Source organism: Callospermophilus lateralis, unplaced genomic scaffold (assembly GCF_048772815.1).
Source record: "Callospermophilus lateralis isolate mCalLat2 unplaced genomic scaffold, mCalLat2.hap1 Scaffold_406, whole genome shotgun sequence".
In the NCBI taxonomy this organism is placed as follows: Eukaryota; Metazoa; Chordata; class Mammalia; order Rodentia; family Sciuridae; genus Callospermophilus; species Callospermophilus lateralis.
The window spans coordinates 1094579-1109810 of NW_027514359.1; the positions used below are offsets into that span (position 1 = coordinate 1094579).

Sequence of the window (15232 nt, forward strand, 5' to 3'; positions counted from 1 at the left end):
ATTTCGGCAGGTTTTATTCCAACTGGGAGATCAGGTCAGAGAAGTAGTTTCTCAAAAGTCAATACCAATTGCATACCACAGATAAAGGTAAAGAGAATATTACATAAACAATAGAGCTGGCACCATCCCCAGGCATGGATACACCCCACAATATGTTCAGCAGCCTGGGGCTCAGCTTCCTGCGACTCTCATAATAAAAGAACCCAGCATGATGATATGAGATTGGATACTGTGCTTACAATGTCTATTAAAATGAATTCTAATGTGATCTTTGTAGTAGGTTTAAGAAGCAGAGCCAAGAATTTAAACATTTTAGTGAACTGCATTCTAAATATATAAAAAGAGCAGTTCATTTTTATAATGCAGGATTTCCATTAAAAAAGTTACCACTCTGTTTTAAAAATAGCCCTAAATCATACTATAACCACATGTAACCTTTTCCTTTGGGTGGGGTAACTAATATTGTGCCTTATGTCATTCCTAAGACAGTTCCTATAGCTCAAAACATGTTGAAATAATTTTCTTAATTTCTCATGCTTTTCTTATTTGTAAAGATTCATAAACTTTAAAAAAAATCAATCAAGCTTTATGTTTTTAAATTATTCTGATTGTTTTACAACTTTACAATTTTTTTTAGTTGTCGATGCACCTTTATTTATTTATATGCAGTGCTAAGAATCAAACCCAGTGCCTCACATATGCTAGGCAAATACTTTACCACTGACCTACACCCCAGCCCTCTTTTTTTAAAAAAATATTTTATTTTTTTGTTGTAGTTGGACACAACACCTTTATTTCACTTGTTTATTTTTGTATGTGGTGCTGAGGATCGAACCCAGGTCTAGCATGTACAAGGTGAGCCTTCTACCGCTGAGCCACAACCCCAGCCCCCAGCCTTCTTTGACAAGTTTTTAAGATCCACTGTGTGCCAGGCACTGTATTAAGCTCTGAAAGTAGAGGGGAGAAGAAAACAGACATGGCCCCAGTTTCAAGGGTAATACTATTTAGTGGGGAGACCACCATTATTCAGGTTCAACTGCAAACACATAATTGCAGATTGCAGCAACCAGGAAGAAACAGGAGGTTGTCAGGAGAGTTCCAGGAACCCTCTTGTAGCACAGACTCTGGTCGAGGAGAAAACTTTCAAGAGGAAGAAACATTTAAGCTAAGATCATGAAATGATACCAGCTAGCTAAAGGAGGATACGAAGAGCCATTCAAGCAGTGGAAATAACATGTGCAAAGGTGGTGGGCTGGCCAGGTGGGGAAATGAGAAGATGCCACCTGCCTGGACCATGGTGAGCAAGAGAGAGTAATGCAAGATGAGGTGGGTGAGAGAGGCAGGGCAGGGACTCCCACAGGCCCTGTGGGCAGCAGCAGATAATTTGTATTTTATTTAGGCTGCAGTAGAAAGTCAGTCAAAGATTTAAATTAAGAAGTGATATGATCTCATTTATATTTTCAAAAGATCTTTCAGGGTATTGTCTTGGGAAAAAGGATTGGGGAAGAAGCAAAAATATAAAAAGGAAGACCAGTTAGGAGACTACTGGCAAGAGATGTGGTTGTTGGGGTGCTGGTGGGCACAAGGAGAAAGTGTCCACAATGTTCTAGAATAGAAATGACACGACTTGATAATGAATCGGATGTGGCAGGTGAGAAAGATGTCAAGAATAACCCGCAGCTTCTGGACCGACTGCTAGGTAGTTTGAGAAGTCATTTAAAGAGATAAAAAGACAAGGGAAGATAGGCTTTGGGGTGAGATGAGGAGCTGTGTTAGGATGTGTGAAGTGCTCAGTGCTTTGGAGCCAAAGAGGAGGAAAACGTGGAGGCGGCAGCTGGCTTTCCTCTAGGCAACAAGGCACATGTCCCGGCACCTAGAGGAGCGTCTGGCAGGTATTCCTACATATAATCATCCCTTGGTATCTGTCGGGGACTGGTTCCAGAACCCCTCAAGGATACCACAATCCAAGGATGCTCAAGTCCTTCATTTAAAATGCCACAGTATTTGCATATATCCTCTGCACATCCTCCCATATACTTTAAGTCATCTCTAGATTACTTGTAATACCTAATACAATGGAAGCTCTGTATAAATAGTTGTTACTGTGTTGTTTAGGGAATAATGGCAGGAAAAAAGTCTGCACATGTTTGATATAGATGCAATTTTTAAAAAATCTTTTCCATCTGTGGATGAGTGAAGCTTGGCACCTGCGGATGCAGAGGGCTGACAGTACTGCATTGAATCAGCATATGCAACATTTTTCCCCCAGTAGTTGCTTAGAGATTGATGCTGCTCCATTCCATCTAATCACACTGTGACCAGAGAACATACCTCAGAATGCTAGCTGAGGTTAAAACTGAAGTCAGGTAATGCATGTTCCCTTAAGTTCATATCTATAACTTTAGTTTCATAAACTCCCAAAACTAATTATTTAAATAGCATCTAGAGTTGTTGAAACTCATGAAAACTTTATCCACTGATGATGGCGTATTCAATGAGATACATCACAATCTTACCCTTTATACCTCTCCAAAGAGGCTTTTAGCACCCAGTAACTTTGCACATGTAAACACACTATCTGGAAAGTCCCTTCTCCTTTATTTCTCCTAGTGAATTTTTACAACTCCTTCTACATGAAATTCAAGCGCTGCCTCCTCTTAGAAGTCTTCTCTAATTCCTCTTGACTGGGTCCCTTTGCTGTGACTGACAGTCCAGTGTTCACACACAATTGTCAAATTAATTAGAATCTTTGGTAATTTTTTGGAGACAGGTCTGCTTCCTGGGAATTCAGTATGCATTACTCACAATTTCAGCCCCAAGTTTAGCATGGTGTCTAGACTTCATACACAGGCATTCATCACGCATTTGCTGAAAAAGTAATGTGATGAATAAGAATGAATGAGTATGAACGACCATGAAGATGTTTTCTAGATGATTTCTAGTTTGGGGCAAAAAGTTAAAATGCCTGTTTTAAGTCATCTTATAACTCAGTAAACTAGTGCCTCAAAGTAGGTCACTTTTTATTCACATAGCCAGCAAAATTGGCAGTCATTTTAGAACTCCTGTCTTTATTGGTGCATATTAATTATACAGAATGGCAGGTTTCATTGGGCATATTCATACATACAAAAAACATCCTTTGATAAATTTCACTAACACATTCCCCCCTTTCCTTCCTCCCTACCCTAATCTACCTCTGCCCTAATGTGCTCCCTTCAACCTGCCTGGTGTCCTTTTCTCCTCTCTTGCTGTCACATGACAGAAAACAAATGACGCTTTTCTGACTTATTTTACTCAAAATTACGATCTCCAGATCCATTAGAGTTTTCCTGCAAATGACATAACTTCATTCTTTATGGCTGGGTAAAACTCCATTGTGTATACATACCATATTTTCTTTATCTACTCATCTGTTGATGGGCATTTAGGCTGATCCCATAACTTGGCTATTGTGAATTGTGTTGCCATAAACATGGGTATGCAGGTGTCTCTCAAGTAAGCTGACTTTAATTCTTTTGGATGAGTACCAAGGAGTGGTATAGCTGAATCATATGGCTGTTCTATTTTTAGCTTTTTAAGGAACCTCCATACTGATTTCCATAATGGCTGTACTCATTTACATTCCCACCAGCAGCGTGTGAGAGTTCCTTTTCCCTGCATCCTTGCCGTCATTTACTGCTATTTGCATTCTTGATGATTGCCATTCTAACTGGAAAAACTTCTATTTTAATACATAGTGACCTAGTGAAAAAAACAAACAAAATTCAGAGAGAAAGGCAATGCATGCATAATATCTGTCCTTTATTCATTATTGCATCTGACTTACAGAAAGGATGGGGGGGGCTCCATTTCATGGTTCAATGTGTGATTCACTTGAAAAACAGAACCATATGAGTGGTGCTATCTTTTAAATTACATGTTCAGATGACACATCAGTATTGGAGCTATAAAGCATTCAAGTCTTTACTCCACAATCTCATAGAATAAAAATCAAATATTCTTTGGTTTTTACTAGGAGAAAATGTAGGTGGATTTAAATTCTGTTTATTACCACTTAAAAAGAGAAACACAAATAACTGTGTGTATAATCGTTCTTTCATGCTATTTTCTCACAGAGCCATATAACGTCTTTTTTCAAGTCAATATCTAGGGGTCAAAGGCATCGATTACATATTACACTGGGTAAACACACCCCTCTCCACATGCCCTCATGTCATCTTCCAAGGCAAAACACATCCAAATGCAAGCCCCTTTTCTAAAAAGATGCAGAAGTTTTTATTCAGCTTGACTCTGCTGTTGTAATAATACAATTGCTTTCCAAAGCTAATACTTAATAATTTACTATTCCTACAGCTTTGTAACGCAAACACATTAATGTAAGTTTTATGTATCTTGCTGCTTTTTAAATGGCCTAGAAATAGAATTGCTACAACTAGCTCCACCTGCTGTCAAAATAGTCAAACCTGAAATTACCACTTCACAAAGACTTTCAATAATTCTACTGACATCAGATTTCATACCCAATGAGAAATGCATTATCTGTGTCCCCCCACCCCGGAGTGAAAGAATATGTTCAGGAAATTCTAATTTCAAACACAATCTTGCATTTTCTATGTACACTAATCCTCTAATAAGTTAACTAAAACACATTTTACAATACTTACACATTAGGATCACAACATCATCAGAAAACACATAGATCTAGGTGTTTACCTGCATTTATTAATGTCTATAGAAGGTGTTGTGAAATTGCCTGTGTATTTGGACTCTATCAGTGGTTTGCAGACTGTTGTTTTTTTTTTTTGTTGTTGTTTGGTTGGTTTTTTTGTTTTTTTAATGCCTCTTAGGAAAGTCATTCTTTATAAACCAGCACAGTCCGATGTGTAGAGGACGTGAAGGCAAGGCTATTCCATTTGAAGAGAGGTGGGCTCAGTGCACTTCTCTGATCAACTGTTTCCCCAGGAGTATCCCAACAGGACCCAGGGCTGAGGACCACAGCTTAAAGACTGCTAAGAATGTATCAGCCAGCTTTCTGTCACTGTGAAAAATACCTAACATATACAAAAGAGAAAAAGGTTGTATTTTGGCTTACAGTTTCAGTTCCTGATTACATGGCCCTGTGGCTTTCGGTCTGTGGCAGCAGGGTACATGATGGTGGCAGCATGTGGTAGAGGAAACTCATCACAGACGGACAAGACGGAATCCCAAAGTCCCCTTTAAAGGCACACCCAAAACGGCCCAACTTCCTCCCATGAGACCACACCCCCTAAAGGTTCCTCTACTTGCCCAAAGCACATGGGCCTTCGGGGAATGGCTAAGATCCAAATCCTAAGAGGACCTGACTCCACAAGCCTGTGCATTTCCCATACAACTAGAAAACATCTTCCATTTTATAAATTATCCTTAGCAAAATGACTCTTTTCATGTTCTATAATGAAAACATACATGCATTTTAAAGTTTTACTTTCCATACTACTTAATATATGTGATATAGATATGCCATATAGAGAGCCTGGGACTGTTACTTTTTTCTACTTTTTTTTTTGTTTTTAAGCCATTTCCTGGGAGGGTAATCATCTTTCACCACAGAAGCAAATATATTCATAAAGTCCAATCATACTATATATTATTTTTACTTGAAAATTCCATTATATATATATATATATATATTTTTGTGGTTCACAGTTCTAAGTGTCAGTGCACAACAAGAAATCCTCTTGAAAATGAAGTAGTCTAGAGTCTGGCCAGCACGGTGAGCTCAAATTAGAAACTGTAATAAACCCAGAAGAGTGAAGGAGAAAACAACAAAAACGCCAGGTTATCTGGACTGTAAGCCTTGTCCCATATTTAACAGCAAAGGGGGATTTGTGTTCCCTGGGCCATATATTAATTTTCCCAAGGACTAAGAATGTCTAAAAAAAAAGGGGGGTGGGGTAAAAGAACAAAGTGGCCTTTTAAAATGTATAATGCTGGCCTTCTCTAATTTGAGAAATAAAATACAGATTATGTCTTTTGGAGGCTATGATGGGGGGAAAGGGCTGTAATGTGTTTACACAGAAAGACTGTAAGGACAGAGAGTGAAAGTGACATTGACAATGATGAGTTGTCACAGTAAGATGGATAAGTAAATTCAGAAGACTAATAGTTTCTTCTAGTTGCCTGCAGAAAAGTAGGGGAATAAAGGGAAAGAATCTACCTTAATGGAAAAAATCAAGTTTTACTCTATCATTGAGAGGAAAATGAGTAAAAACAGGTGACAGCTGAATAGAGATATCAGAACCAATAAAACCTTATTTCTATCAAACATGGACAGGAATCATTACCCTTTTTATTATATACATCTCCTGCTCATAATACTTCAAGGTTTCTAGGTGTTAATAGTGCAAAGCCCTGATATCTCGCTCTGGAATTTGAAACCTCGTCCTTCCTTCTTGGCGAACTTGCCCTAAACCCCTTCCCAATTCTCGGTCCCATCAGGTCAGTGGATTCGGCTGAACATAATTTATAGTTATCTGCTCTTCTCCCTGATGTTGCAGGAGGTAACGATATCCCAAGGAGGGAACTATACTTAGGGGCAGATGCTTTATTAACAGCATCACAGCCAGGTGCACTGGTACACACCTTTAATCCCAGCAACTCTGAAGGATGAAGCAGGAGGATCGTGAGTTCAAAGCCAGATTCAGCAACAGAGAGGCACTAAGCAACTCAGTGAGACCCTGTCTCTAAATAAAATACCAAACAGGGCTGGGGATGTGGCTCAGTGGTCGAGTGCTCCTGAATTCAATCCCTGGTACCCCACAAAATAGCATCACAGCCACAGATTTAGGTATGCAACTCTAAGAGGAGACAAAGGGTGGGTGCTGTAGGAGGCGAGAGAGATGTGGAAGGAAGAGACACCAGATACCAAGTGACAACATGGTTGGGTAAGAGGGTCTAAGAGCAGAAAGGGCCCTTAGGACAGAGCACTCACCTGCTTGATCCATGGCCAGTGGGAGACTGTGAGTGATAATGACTCAGGACAGTCTCTACCACCTCCAGTGCTTTTTTTTTTATGGCAGTGGAGTGGGTGAGGCATCTGAATCCCTGCTGAGTTCGGGGGGGGGGGCGCCCCCGGCCCCGCAGGGCAGAGAGGCCACAGGAGCTAGCAGAAGGAGGAATGGGGCTGGTGTCTCTCTTTTACCATGTTCTCTTCTTGGCTTTGCCACTATTCCAAATCCTGCCTATCCCCAGTGTCCAGCCCTAGGCCCACATCTGTCTAGGATGGAGCATCGCCTTCCTCCAAAGTCTTACCAGTTTTCTTGCCTACAGTATTCTAATAAATCTGCCCATTAAAGAACTGAAAATACTTTTTCACCTTCTCTATCAAGCCATGTTTTTAAATGGTCCATAGGTCAGTGTCTGTGTTTCCTAATTCCTGTCTTTGCAATGAAATGCACTAGCCATTCTCTAAATGAAGAACTAAATAATGAAATTTATGTGTGAATTTCTCTGGGTGAAACCACAAATTGGCCCTATGATTACAGTTTCAGAATATAATAACCTTAATTTGTATGAGTTTCCTGATTATAGAGAAGAACTAAGATGCTAACTGAAATCTGAAAACCTTCACCCTTGCTACGCCTTGGCCTTTCCTCTGAAAGTAGAAGCCAAAAAACCCAAAACATATTCAACTACAGGTGTTTTAAAATAGACTCTAAAATATCAGCAAATGGAAATTTAAATTTAGGAAAATAACATGTTTAATAGTCAAATAACAAGTGAGACAAGACAGTAATAAATAAAAGCATACAAGACGATGACCATTAACCTATTCATTCACAAATTATTTTTCAATTGAACTTACACTGAGTAGCATGACTGAGTTAAACAGTCCATAATTACCATTATGATGAATCAATCTCTTTGATTTTTCCATCATTCAAAGTTGAAGGCTAAAATTTAGTTCCTGGAAATCTTTTGCTTTTCTAAGTATGAAAGTAAAATATGTGATTTCTTTAAAAGAGCAATAATACAAGGAAACAGGAAAGAATTTTGCTCAATCTGATCATCTAGTGAAAGCAAAATTCTGAGGTATTCTGTCCTAGTTTTTCCTAGGGCATATTTTAGATCGATCTGAAATAATAACTCAGACAGCTGTGTGACAATTCAGGGGAACAATCCTCACTCAGTTCTTTCTTGCAGCATTTAGCATAGAGAAAGAGATGCATAAATCTTAGCTGTCCTTATCCATATGAAATGCCTACCATTTATCCATAACAGAGCCAGATCTGCACACTTGAAGCACCTGGTCTTTGCCCTTCACAGAACTGTCCTGATGGGTTTTGGTCTTAAACATGGATCTACACGGAAGCCCTACAAAACTATTACATTTATTGAACCATTTGGGAAATTGGTATCGATTCATCATTCTCTCCCCATAAGAAGTCATGAAGAACTGTCACAGGCCAGGGAAGACTAAATCCCTCCAGAAAAAAGAGCTAATTGTATGAACTCTGACTACTGTACTTGCTTGCATTTCCCTGCATGTTCTGGATGCTAGGTAGCTTAGAACCAAATCTGAACTCAGCTGCCAGCAACTATATAGAAACTGGTGACTGTCCATTTGTGTATGTCACCACTCCTGACTTCAACTCACCAGCTAATTAATTAAGTTCCTTAGGGGAATGAACGCTGGCCTCAATTCTGTCACAGTTACGAATATGACCCATGACATTATTAAAAATCAGGGGAAGGGCCTATCAATAGGTCAGGAAGGTAAAGCTGGAGGTCAAATGGCTCTGATCCGCTGCTTACTAACTGGCTGTGCCACTCTAGGCAAATTATTCAACCTTTTTATTCTCCAGGATTTAAAAAAACTTATCAAATATGGATAATCATCAAAGTATAGAGTGTATTAAATATAATCTCCATTGCAATGCTCATCGCAGATCTGCACATGGGTAGGAAATAACAGCTATAATTCATATTTATAACAACAAGACATGTTTTTATGACAGTTGAAAGAATTTTGTAAACAAATAGTCTGCCATGCAAATATTCTTTTATCATTCTTCTATTTGCTTTTATTATTCCTCTCTAGAGCCCCATTTCCTTACTTTCAACAGGGGACACATCTGTCCCCTTTTGGATGGATTATTTTTTTTATTCCATTAATATAGTTCCTTGTTCATAGCTATCCTAAACAGTTTTTGCTGACACTCACTTGGTTGTTGGGCTACAGGTAATTAAAAAATAAGTAGCACTTCTTTGGCTACTGCTGGCTACCCTAAGAGTCTCTCAGCATGTACTGTTTCCTTGGTCTCTTCTAGTTGTACTTTTTTTGTGTGTGGTGCTGGGGATTGAACCCAGGGCCTTGCAAATATTAGGCAAGTACTCTACCAACTGAGCTATATCCCTGCCCCTTCTTTCTCTATACTTAACAGAAGTTATGAACAAGGATTGTAATAAAACTCTCTGAAAGAAGAAGCAATACTGTATTCTGAAAACACTCTCAACAGCAATCTGTTGCTTCCTTAAATAAGTGGATGGATTATTTTTTTATTCCATTAATATATTTCCTTGTTCCTGGCTACCCTAAACAGTTTTTGCTGACACTCACTTGGAGGCCAAGACCAATATTTCACTTTTTCTCAAATTAAAAAATGAGTAGCACTTCTTCGGCTACTGCTGGCTACCCTAAGAATCTCTCAGCATGTACTTTTCTTACCCACATTCTACTCATATTTCTAATAGCTCTGACGTAATTTTTAACTCTTAATTTTCAGAAGAAACCTGTATAGAAATGATGTACTTCTGAGAGGACAATCACCTGAGAAGCAGGACCTGGGTACTGAGGTACTGTCCTAAACCCAGAGTAAAGTATGTGCATCTTCAGGACACTGCCCTGGCCTAAGAGCAGCTCAGTCAAGGTCAACCCAAGACATGGGTCTGCACCTCACCCATGCACCATGCAGCCCTACCCAGACACCAGGCCTCACCTTGTCTTGAGGTAAGATCAGCTGTGGAGAGCAGAATTCCCAAGTCACAGATACCAGAAGAACCTTGGAAAGTTTATAACCAAAATGATTAGCTTCCAGGAGGCCAAGACCAACATTTCACTTTTTCTCCAAAATCAAAACATTAAGGAGAAAGAAAATGTTTGAAGAAACATAACCTGTGCATGAACCCTCTTCTTCGAGAGAAACATGATGTAAATGTAACTCATGTCACTTATAGGGAAGAGATGAAGTCCATGTCTGAAATTGGTTCAGGATTGAAGGGTTCTAATAGAAAAAAATTCACGTTAGCAGCAGAGGTCAGTGACGATTCACTGCTGGATGGCTATTTAACTGTTTGCTTGAATGTTTGTGGTCTTGGGCTCCCCATTAAGTCAACGTGAATTAAAGCTAGTTGGAAAGTTAATGCCCTGGTCATAAAGCTGTTCCTTTAACCTGGAAGTGATGCTTTAAGAAAGTTAATCAAAATTAAAATGGAAAAGTCTGGAAGGTTATACATAAGGCAGGTTCTTTCACAGTGTTTCTAGAACAAGGCACTAAGCATAAACATTTTATCTCATTCCTCCAAACTAATCTTTCTTCTGATAGTGCCCCTGAATTTCTCGGATGACTAATTTACTTTTTAACCTTTTGAAATCTATTTTAAAATTAATTATTCGCAAAAGATGCTGAGAAAGGAAGCATCATAATGATCTGAGAAATGGATGTGAGAGTTGTTCTTTGATACTAAATGCAAGAAAATGTGGGAAGGAGCAGGTCCCTGAGCATGTCTTCAAAGTCAGAAAGCCCTCAGCCACAGGAAGATTATTGCTGGTGCAAAAAAAAAACAAAACAAAAAACAGATGAAGCAATCCTTTGGCCATGATGAATCTGAGAAAATGTTCCATAATAACGCAGTATTCGTTATATGTAAGAGAACCTGGGCATGGGAGAAATCACATGAACATACCAAACGTAGAGAGGTGTCTTGACTGGGAACTCATCAAAAGGATGCTGGATGAGTGCAGTGAATGTCAGAAATAGTTCTGCAGGACAGCAAAATAAAAGCTGAGAACTCTCAAAGGAGAGGAGACTTTGTGAATTTCATGAACATCAGCTGTCTTCAGCTACTAGTCAAACCTTTCTCCAATATAAGAAAAAAGAAATGCAGGGAAATTTTGTAAACAAAAAATAAATAAATAAATATCAGCGGCATACCTGGAACACTCAGTCCCCAAGAATCAGCCCTTACATCAGAACACTCATGCATAGGAGAAGCTTTTGGAAAACAACAAAGATGAGAAAACTTCTGCCAAATTTGACCCTTCAGAGTTCATCCCAGAGGAAAACTGGGTGAACACAATATGTGTGGGAAAGCATGTTCACGAAGTCATGTCTTACTAAACATAAGAGTATATATGTGGTGAGGAGATCTATGAATAGATTGAATGGGGGGAAAGTTCTGAAGGGAATCAACCTTTACATCAGAGACTCACATGGGTAAAGAATGGAGGAACTCTTTCTTCCAGGACTCACTCCTTTCTGCACAGCAGAGAACTAAGGAAAGGAGAGTTAACCTTCATATTAACTCTTCCAGAGTTAAGGAAAAAAGATCTTCAGTGTTCAATGAAATACTTAATTCAAAATCAGAAAGAAATAAGAAAGAAAGAAATCATAAATAAGAAAGAAAATCTTTGAGAATAATGATAAGGTGGGTGCCTTCAGCAACACATCAGAGAAGTCACCAACAGAGAAATACCATATAACAAGCAGGAGAAGGGCTCCTAAAAATCGAAACCCTATCAACATGAAGAATGTGGGAAATTCTTCTGCAGAAGTCAGAACTCCTTGTAGACTGGAAATACTCACATACAAACACCATGGAAAAAATGTAGAAAATAATTCACAAAGATGTTAAAACTAACTGAACATCAAATATTTTGAATATTTGAAGGTATCAAAATTTTCAGTAAATTCAAAGTTTGGAGAAATTAGGGATTATGTCCAAAACATATTCTTCTAGTAATAATATTATAAAAGTCATATCATATAGGATCTCTAAACTTGTATACAAACATAATGAATTTCCAATTTATATACAATAAGATATCCTACCATCTGATATATTAGAAATGAAGTAATATTTAACCAGATTAAAAATATCTTGCTGGTGCTGGGGTTGTGACTCAGTGGCAGAGTGCTTGCCTAGCATGTGCGAGACACTGGGTTTGATCCTCAGCACTATAAAAATAAATAAATAAAAGTACAGTGTCCAACTACAACTAAAAAAATATTTTTTAAAAATATATCATGCCACCATGTTTCATGCAATAGAAAAGTGACTTTGACATAGTAAGTGAAATGGTCATTTAGTAAAGAAACAAGGCTGACATTAAGTTTTCAATGATCCCTCCATCAGCAAATATAATCTATGCAACTAATATTTACATAAAATTTGCCAAAACAAGATTTCCAATTGTTAACAACACAAGTCTAAGTGAAAGAAACTATAACTTGTAGTACTCATTATATACAAAAACAAAAAAAGTATTATGTGCAGAAAATATCATCACTGCTTTTTACATTTAATATTTTAAATATAAAATTTCACAATATGCAAAAGCAGAGATAATAATTGTAACAAATACCCAGAGAAACAGCACCCAGACTTAATAAATGTTTAGAAGAGAGACAACAGAAAATGTGAATCAAAGGTTTTGAAACACTGTCAGTACTATTTTTCCTTTTGTATTTGGTAGATTTCTCCAGTAAAGTCACTTGGTCCTAGAGTCTTCTTTGTGGAAAGGGTTTTAACTACAAATTAAATTTCTTTTTATAGAGATAGAACTACCCAGGTTACTTATTTCTCCTTGAGTGAGCTCTAGTCATTTTTAATCTTTCAAGAAATCTGGTCATTTCATCTAAGTTGTCAAATTGTTGACATACAGTTGTTCATAATGCCATTTCCTTTAAATAACTGTGGAATTCACAATATCATCTCTCATTCCGGATATAGATAACCAGTGTCTCAGAAATTATTAGTGTTATGACTTTCCAAGTTCTATTTTAAAGGTATCCCATAACATTTGAAAAATGTTGACTTTTCATTTTAAGTCAAAGAACGTTCTAATTTTTGCCTTTTGACTTTTTTTGACGTATGAGTTATTTAGAAATATGCTACTCACCAAATATCCACATTTATATTTAATGGATCAGCTTATGATCAAACTTATGACTGTGTGGACTTAAATAGAATGTGTTCTCAGGGCTGGAGTAGAGTACTTGCCTAGCATGTGTGAGGCACTGGGTCCGATCCTCAGCACCACAAAAAAATAAATAAAATAAAGGAATTGTGTCCATGTACAACTAAAAAAAATTTTTAAAAAGAGAATGTGTTCTCTGATGTTGAAAGGGAAACTTGTCAGTCTTGTTCAAGTCTTCTATGGACTTAATGATTTTATGTCTAACTGCTTTATTATTGATAGAAATGTTGCTATCTCCTACTATTGTTATGGATTTGTCCAATTTTTCTTCTCAGTTTTTGTTTCATGTATTCTGAATTTTCATTATTAGAGATATAAAGGTTTAGAACTGTTTAATCCTCTTGATGAATTGACACTTTATCTTTATGAAATGACTCTCCCTATCCCTGGTACTATTCCCTTTCCTGAAGTCAACTTCATCTGATATTAACATACCTACTTGAGCTTTCCTTTGATCAGAGTTAGTATGACATATATTTTTTCACCCTTTTATTTTTGACCTTTATGTGCCTTTATATTTAAAGTAGGCTTCTTGCAGGCAACACAGGTCCTACTTTTTTTTGTCCAACTTGACAGTATCTGCCTTTTAATTCAACTGTTGAGACCATTTCCATGTAATAAAAATAGTATATGTGGTTAGGTATTATTCTATTATATTGCTATTTGTCTTTATTTGTCTATTTCCATCTATTCTTAGTTCCTATCTTCTTTTTTTTTAATATTTCAGTTATTTAATTAGGTTCTTGGTAAGAAGTTTAGAATACAAATTTTTAAGGATAAACCCACAATGGATCACATGTGGCCTTGGAGCTGAGGAATATGGCTTAGATTTGGGGTAAAATTTGTGAGTCCACAACTTTCTGCACTGCTCTATAATCTTGTCTTTTGCTTGTTTGTGTTGAAGATTGCACCTTCCTGGTATCTGGGCTTCCACACTTCTTCTTGAAGTAAGCATCAGTGAGGTGTTTGGGATTTTCTCGTTGCTGATATCAATCTTTGAAGAGGTGGCAATAACAAATTTCTGGTGTGTTCTCCGCAGAGGAACTTGATTGAGGGAAAGAAGTCTCATCACAAATAGCAAGCCACTACTCAGGTGCTTCAGGAAAACCACTCTGGCCTCTGCGGCGCCCAGTGAGGATGATCAAGATGGTCCAGGAGTGGTGCTGGCTCCCAGTTTCCCACATGCTGACTGGGGGTTTCTTGTGGTGGCTCAACAGCTTTCGTGGCACATCTTCAGTCAGGTGTGCCATTTGGGGAAGCTTAACCACCCTGGAACCACGGTTCTTGTTACCACTGACTGGTAGCAAGAACCTTCTTTTCAGCCTTGGACTTAGCAGCCGAGTACTTCCTCTTGTACGTGGGCTTTCAGAAATACACAGCAGACCTTGAGTATCTGCCAGTTCCTCCCAGGACTGGGTTTCGGCTGCAGAGGAGCTTCCCTTTCTTGGGTTTCTCGTCTGTAGGTTCTCCCTTTTTAACCTTGCCAACAGCATCAGCCTTCTGGGCTCCATATTTCTTCTCCTTAGTCTCTGGCTTCTCAACCTTTTCACATACCATCTTACAAGATGGGAAAGAGCCCTTCTCTTGAATAAAATAATTTATTTCATTTTATTTCCTTTTCTGTCTTAAACTCTGCTGTATTCTCTTATTGGCTACTTTATTAGGAGCCACATCTTCAAAATGTAACTATTCTCAAGTGATATTAACACCACTCAGGTATATAATAAACATCTATATTCCATTTTCTCTTTTCTCCCCCCATAGCTTTATTGAGGTAAAATTGAAGCACAGTAAAATTCACATATTTTAAGTATGCAGTTTGATCAGTTTTGACTTGTATGTAACCACTATAATCAATGTAAAAAGGATTTCCATTAATTTTTTAAATTTGAAATCATGCAAACTGTTTCCTGCATGATTTATTACATTAGAAATCAATCACCTTAAGATATATAGAACCCCACCCCCACATAAACTATTTCAAAATTAATGGCA

The 15232-nt window shown here is 37.9% G+C and overlaps 1 pseudogene; it reads right to left on the reverse strand.

Moving 5' to 3' along the window:
* Positions 1 to 14107: 14107 nt before the first annotated feature.
* LOC143390022 (large ribosomal subunit protein eL6 pseudogene) lies at positions 14108 to 14794 on the reverse strand (annotated as a pseudogene).
* Between the last annotated feature and the right edge of the window lie 438 nt (positions 14795 to 15232).